Source organism: Rhinopithecus roxellana, chromosome 5 (genome assembly GCF_007565055.1).
Source record: "Rhinopithecus roxellana isolate Shanxi Qingling chromosome 5, ASM756505v1, whole genome shotgun sequence".
NCBI classification, from domain to species: domain Eukaryota; kingdom Metazoa; phylum Chordata; class Mammalia; order Primates; family Cercopithecidae; genus Rhinopithecus; species Rhinopithecus roxellana.
The window spans coordinates 150652604-150660740 of record NC_044553.1 but is presented as its reverse complement, the minus strand read 5'-3'; positions in this window follow the sequence as shown (position 1 = coordinate 150660740).

Sequence of the window (8137 nt, the reverse complement as noted above, 5' to 3'; positions counted from 1 at the left end):
TAAAATGAGGACAGAAACTGTGATTTCACACCAGCACAGATCCATCAATGAGCAAGCTTTGAAAACAGCTTTGGAAGGGTTAGACACCCACTTCATTAAATCCCTACCCAACCCTCATCTCTCCCCTTATCCAAAGATTTTATGAGAAATTGTTCGATGACTCTTTGGACCAACATATACACATTCCTGGATAAAGATGTTATAAGATTCTCATACAGCCTGTGGATTTTCTTATTTTTGACTAAGGGATACTTGTTTTCTGCTATTCTGTGGGAAATAGCATAAAATCAGTAGTAAAGATAAGAAAAGATTCAGTATCTCTAGATTAATGCATATCACATTGACCAAACCAGAAAGTTTGCTGCATTTAAATTGTCTTAGGGCCAGGCACGGTGGCTCACACCTGTAATCCCAGCACTCTGGGAGGCCGAGGCAGGTGGATCACCTGAGGTCAGGAGTTTGAGACCAGTCTGGCCAACAGTGAAATCCTGTTTCTACTAAAATTACAAAAAATTAGCCAGGTGTGGTGGCAGGTGCCTGTAATCCCAGCTGCTCAGGATGCTGAGAAACGAGAATCGCTTGAACCCAGGAGGTGGAGGTTGCAGTGAGCCAAAATTGCACAACTATACTCCAGCCTGGGCAACATAGCAAGACTCTATCCCCCAAAAAAAACTGTCTTAGAAAATGTCTAAAGATAAAAATGTGTTAGACCTCTACTAGGTCATATGGTATAAATTCCACTGTTATCTAGAGGAAATTATAATACATTGGAAGTTACCTTAAAGGATTCTTATCTACAAGCTATAAGGATAAATACTAGAGCACCTTTTCATAGGTCACATATGGCAAAGGCACGGATTCGCCAGTGATCAGCTGCGTGACTTTGAAAAAGCCACTTGGACCCCCCACCCCCACAGCAAGCTTCTTTAAATTGTAAAAATGGAGATGATACCTAGCCTTAGGGGATGTACTAAAGACGGAATTAGGCAATTAATAATTGTTAACATATATTAAGGTGCTGTATGCCACACTCCAGTACTTTGCACAGTTCACATCAATTAGTCCTCACATGACCCTAGGAAGTGGTACGATGACCATCCCTATATACTTGACATGCTAAGATATAAAGTAACTGGCCTGATCCACACAGAAAGTGGTGGCCCTGGCATTTGAAGCCCCTGACTCCAGAGCCTGCACTCTTAGGACTATACCTACAGAGTGAATATTTATTTTTGCCTCCCAGCATCCATTCTTCCATCTTTTGGTAACAGATCCTTAAATTCTTAGACTCCCCCTATCTGTGTCTAATCCTGGTAAGACTAACAATCAGGATGTCTATCTCTCTAGCCATGACAAAAGCCAGGCTGGATTTCCCTCATGACATTATACATGGAGAGACCTGATTCCTTCCCTTAGGAATGCCTTGAAAGCCTACTTGGGGAGGCCACAGTGGCCCACACCAGTAACCCAGCACACTGGGAGGCCGAGGCAGGAGGATCACTCGAGGCCAGGAGTTTGAGAACAACTGGGCCACATGGTGAGACTCAGTCTCTACAAGAAATACAATAATTAGGCCAGGCACGGTGGAACACCTGAGGTCAGGAGTTCAAGACCAGCCTGGCCAATATGGCAAAACCCCATCTCTACTAAAAATACAAAAATTAGCAGGCCGTGGTGGTGCACACTTGTAGTCCCAGCTACTTGGGAGGCTGAGGCAGAAGAATCGCTTGAACTTGGGAGGCAGAAGTTGCAGAGAGCCAAGATTGGTGCCACTGCACTCCAGCCTGGGCAACAGAGTGAGGCTCTATCTTTAAAAAAAAAAAAAAATTATATATATATATATATATATATATTAGCTGAGCATGGTGGTACATGCTTGTAGTCCCAGCTACTCGACAGGCTAAGGTGAGAGGATCACTTGAGCCCAAGGTTGAGGTGGCAGTGAGCCATGTTTGTGCCACTGCATTCTGCCTGGACAAGAGAACGAGACTGTCTCAAAGTAAAAAGACTATTGGGCCTGCTGCCTGGATCCAAAGAGCTACCTGTGGTTACCATCCCATTAAACCCACTTTTTTCCTAAGTTAGCTAGAGATCGTTTCTTTTGCTCAAAACTGAAGAATTGATGTCAAAACCACAACACACTGTAATGCATACCATGTGTGAGCAGTGGAGGATTACCAATGACTATAAGTCTCGGTTTCCTCATCTGTAAATGGAGATAACAGTACCTAAACTGCCCACAATTGTTATGATTAAATAAGACAATGCATGTGAGGTGCTTACCGTAGCATTTGGTATGTAGAAAATACTCCGTGACACTTACTATTGCTAAGTGCTCAGTTATTTTTTAGAAAAAGGGCACTTGAGCAATTATTCCTAACAGGTAAAACAAATCTCTGAAATAGAAATAATTATAGCCAAAGACTCCATTTCCCCACAGGTAAAGTTCGAATGATTATTATGCAGGTTACCCATAGTTGTTAAGTACTTGGACTCCAACCTGAGCTTTCCAAGGAATTATTTGTCCAGGGGCATATTATTCCTCCCACTACAAATCACTAAGATTGAACAGCTGACTGTTTAATAAAAAGAACACCTCAGCACTCAATACAGCTAACTTGGTCCTGACACTCCTAAAACTTGAATTAAGGGGGTGGATGATCCAAATGAACTGACAGGCAGTTTCCCGCCCCCGCCCCCGGACAGTTATAAAATAATATTAACACATTACTTAAGATCTCTAACTGTGAATGTGTCCTGGCTCAGACAGCATTTCAGATTGAGATGGCTACTCCTGCTGCACCCATTTCTCCTCTCAATACTGGGTTTATGACTTCTTCCTTTTCATCTTTTCCTTCCTAACTCCACTCCACAATGATCATTAATTTGTCTGATGCCTGCTTGAACATTACGTATAAGGCTTAACTATAGAGTAGAAAGTCATCAGGAAAACATTTTAACAAAATAAGCAAGACAAAAACCCAAAGACTATACACAGTCCAGGACAGACCTTCAGAATCTGTTTATCTCACAATTGCTAGAGCACCATGTGAATTGGAACACCCATTTTGGCACTGCCATCTGAGCCAAAAGTGCCTTCCTTAAAATCCCCACTGTGGGGTTCAACTGGCAGGTGCTGTCATGGATCGAGGAAAGGGAGGAAACTCAGTCCTCACAGCAGTGATGCACGGTAGGGGGTGAGGGGCAGAGATGGAGCAAAGGAGCCAGCCACATGGTCAGGAGGTTGGTTAATCACAGGGAGAATGAACAAATAAGCCAATGTATTGAAGATTTTGGAAGTCCAGTTTTTAAATGTAGGGTGAAGAAGATACAATTGTGGAAAGGGAGAAGACTAGAATAAACTCTGTGGAGTAGATGTGAAATAGGGTATCAGCGTTTACTTGTTTTTAATATATATATGGATGGATGAGGTAACAAGCACAGATGCATATATTTCCAAATTTGTCCACTGGGAGAACGCACAGTGGCAATGCTAGCACAGGGGCAATGAGCACAGCCTTAGCATCCGGATCTTGGTTTTAAATACCATTCTCCACTAATATGAACCAGGATTCTTTGGAGAAATGGCTGATGTGAGGACTGGGGTAGGGAAAATAAAAGATGAGCCTGGAACATCTTGTGGTGCCAGAAAGCAAGGAAGTGCTCAACGAACCATGGGGATGTGTTCAAAGGACACAGGAGCTAGCTGGGAAGTGTTCCCACTACTCAAATCTTCGACAATGGGAGCATCAGAATAAATCATAACTTACAGATGATGAAATAGGAACCCATGTTCTATACTGACATGAATATTGAATAAATGGGGAAGAAGAGGCTCCATTTCTACAAAAAAATTAAAAATAATCTGGGTGTGGTAATGCATGCCTGTAGTCCCAGCTTAACTCCAAAAGCTGAGGGGAGAATGGCTTGAGCTCAGGAGTTTGAGGCTGCAGTGAGCTATGATCTCACCACTGCACTGTAGCCTGGGCAACAGAGCAAGACACTGTCTCAAAAGAAAAGAAAAGAAAAGAAAACCACCATTTGGCAATAATTGATCCACACAAGGATCATCAATGGATGCTAAAAGTAAAGGGTAAAATTTTGAGAAATAGGATATTGACAGTCTCAAAATAGCTACCCACAAAATATCTAATTCCTCATTAATTAATAAGTACCTGTAATAATCATTTCACTGTGGATACATATGTCAAAACATAATGTTGTACTTTTTACATTTATACCAAAAAACAAATACAAGTGGAGAAAATACTAACTTAACAGTGGAGAAATCTTGAAAACAACTGTTAAAAATTGTTAAAAATTAACATCACCAGTAATGGGAAAAATGGACATGATGTGCCTCCTGATATAATGCAGAGAAGAAGACAGCATCACCTCTCTGGTATTCCTGCCAAAAATTCACAACCTGAATCTAATCATGAGGAAATATCAGACAAACCCAAAGCGCGCATCATTCTACAAAGTACCTGGCCTGCATTCTTCAAAAATGTCAAGGTCACAAAAAAGGAAAAACCAAGGAACCGCTCCAGATTGAGGCAGACTAAAGGGAAAACGTAGCTAAATGCATGCTTCACCCTGAATTGGACCGTGGACCAAAAAAGGAAAGGGTTATTATAAGGATATTTTTGGAGTAAATGGCAACATTGGAATGGGGTTTGTGGATCAAATGGTAGAATTTTATCAATGCTGGTTTCCTGATTTTAAGTACTGTGGTTATGTAGGAGTGTCCTTGTTTTTAAAAAGTATACACTTAAGTATTTAGGACTAATGGGACATCACAATTGCAACTTAGTAACAAACAGTTCAAAAAATAATGTGAATACATAGCTAGAGAGTGGTATGGAAAATATTGCAGGATGTTAACAATAGAAGAATCTAGGGGAAGGATATATAGGATCTTTTGAACTATTCTAACTTTTCTGTAAGTTTAAAATTATTTCAAAGTAGTTAACAAATAAGACAAGTAGTCTTTGAGCTGTTAGGAATTTGTCACACTGAGATTTTTGTTGTGTTTGAGACGGGGTCTCACTCTGTCACCCAGGCTGGAGTGCAGTGGCGCGATCATTAGCTCACTGCAGCCTCAATCTCAAGCAATCCTCCTGCCTCAGCCTCCTGAGTAACTGGGACTACAGGCATGAATCGCCACACCTGGCTAATTTTTCAGATTTTTAATACAGATGAGTTCTCACTATGTTGCCCAGGTTGGTCTCGATCTCCTAAGCTCAAGCAATCCTCCTGCCTTAGCCTCCCAAGGTGCTGGGATTACAGGTGTGAACCACTGTGCTGGGCCTACACTGATTTTTATACTATTAGAAAAATCTCTACTTAACAGTTTTATTATCTTAGGTAAAAGTATTCAATAAAATAGTTGAAATAACTGTGAAGCTTTTCTTAATAGGCAATAATGTAGATAAAATGAACAACATTCCGAATCCTCCTTATGACACATAATTCTTTCTCCCTGAAAGTTTGTCTCAAAAAAAAAAAAAAAAAAAAAAAATCACATATAAGAAAAACCTTGACAATTTGAATTCTGTATACTCAGGACAAGTATTTGGTTTTTCCTTATAACTGATAAAGAATTTACACAATCTCTTTAGACATTTGTTTTGATATTTAAATATGAAATTTCAACTATACTATGACCTATGGGTGAAGTTGGAAATTATAGTAACTTTATAACTTTGTCATTATCTACATAATTTGATACTTTCTAAAAGTAAAATTCCACTACTTGCATTTTATAGTTTGATATTAAATAGTTAATGTAAAATTTAAAAATCAACTATGATAGCAAATGCTTGTCCTTAGAAAGTTTTTAAAGTCCTTTTTCTTTTTAGGGTGTGTGGGGAGTCATGTAGTAACAAATGGCAATGCCACGTGAGGCCAAGACCACAATGTGTTTCTAAAATAATTTACAATATTCCTAATAAGCTTGTTAAATAGACCTGAAGAGAAATGAAGTCCCAAAAATATTTAAAACAAGGGCAGTGGCAGCACCCTTGGAATAAAAAGCTTCCCACAGCGTTACATTTGATAGTTTTGAATGTATAATATGTGGTTCCTTTTTTCTGTTTTTAACATAACAATTATGTCAGGGAAAAAAGAAAACATCTATGATAAACTGGATATTAAAGTCAACATAACCTCAGAAAATGAGGTAGGAAGGTCTCACGAATCTTTTATATATTCTCCACTTGAAATTATCACTATTCGGTGGCTCAAGCCTGTAATCCCAGCACTTTGGGAGGCCGAGGTGGGTGGATCACGAGGTCAGGAGATCGAGACCATCCTGGCTAACACAGTGAAACCCCATCTCTACTAAAAATACAAAAAAATTAGCCGGGCGTGGTGGCAGGTGCCTGTAGTCCCAGCTCCTCGGAAGGCTGAGGCAGAAGAATGGCTTGAACCTGGGAGGCGGAGCTTGCAGTGAGCCGAGATCGTGCCACTGCACTCCAGCCTGGGCGACAGAGCGAGACTCCGCCTCAAAAAAAAAAGAAATTATCACTATTAAAAATTTTAGTAGGATTCATGGAATCCCTAACAATTTCACAAAAAAGCACATACACTTTTGGTTTTCTTCGACTATATGGAGAGAGAGAGATGGATTCATTCATTCAGGACTCAGTGCAGTCTCAACCTCCCCAGACTCAAGTGATCCTCCCAGCTCAGCCTCCCAAGTAGCTGGGACTATAGCCACCATGCCCCGCTAATTTTTCTACTTTTTGTAGAGACAGGGTTTCACCATGTTGCCCAGGCTGGTCTTGAACTCCTGAGTTCAAGCACTACGCCTGCCTTGGCCTCCCAACATGCTGGGATCACAGGTGTGAGCCACGGCGTCCAGCCACGAGGAGAGATTTCAAACTCTCCAAACTTCTATTTTGCTCTTTGGAATCACATTTTGACTTCAAGAGCTAAAATGAAGTGGGAGTGAGCAATGAATGAAAAGCACCAAAAAATAGAGCTGTGTGTGCATGTGTGTATAGTGGTGGGGAGGAAAAGAAAGGGAAAAGCCAAGAAGATACTCTCACTTCCAGCAAAGCCCTGGGTTTTTACATTTTGGTAATTTTTGGTATTTTCACATAAACACAAAGTGATTAAAGTGAGACAAAAACAAAAGAGGAGGTAAAAAAAATAATATAAACATTTGGTTGGAACCTGCCCAGGTGGGAAGATGTGAATGTTCCTTCTCTAGTTCCTTTTTTTTTTTTTTTTTTTTTTTTTTTGCGGGGGGTGGGGGTGGGGACAGAGTTGCGCTCTGTCACCCAGGTTGGAGTGTAGTGGCATGATCTTGGCTCACTGCAACCTCCACCTCCCAGGTTCAAGTGATTTTCCTGCCTCAGCCTCCCAAGTAGCTGGGATTACAGACACCCACCACCACGCTTGACTAATTTTTTGTATTTTTAGTAGAGACGAGGTTTCACCATGTTGGCCAGGCTGGTCTTGAACTCCTGACCTCAAGTGATCCGCCCGCCTTGGCCTCCCAAAATGCAGGGATTACAGGCGTGAGCCACCACGCCTGACCTTAGTTCCCATTATTGAATGCAAATTCATTCTACATTCATTCTATGGTTACTACAAAAAAATAAATAAATAAAAAACTGCAATCAGCCTCTCAATCACCCACTATTTATATCCTTTAAGTGATAATCAGTTCATAATCAGTTCATCAATATTTTAAAGGACAATAATCTTCTGATAAAACTCAGAATCTTATATTAATCAAAGAAAAGTACAGAAGAAGATAAGATTTACTCTTTCTCCCCCGACCTTTACTGGACACAATATAGAATAGAAATCAATCTATTTCTCAGCATGCCATTGTCCTAAATAACAGCTGCCATTCTTAGAGAAGATAAACTGAACATATTATTCCTAAGCAAAGTGAATGTAAACTAGGGAACCAAAGCAATAATGCAGTGTAGAAGCAACAATGGATTCTCTAAGACTTGGTTCCAATCCCAACTCTGCCTTTAAACAGTTGTGTGGACCTCAACCAAATCCCTTTCCCTGCACAGGGCCATTCATTCAATACTAAAATAAGTGGGTTAAATTATATGAGTTCTACAGTCCCTTTCAGCCCTAATATTAAAAGACTCTAAGTGATAAATGTCAA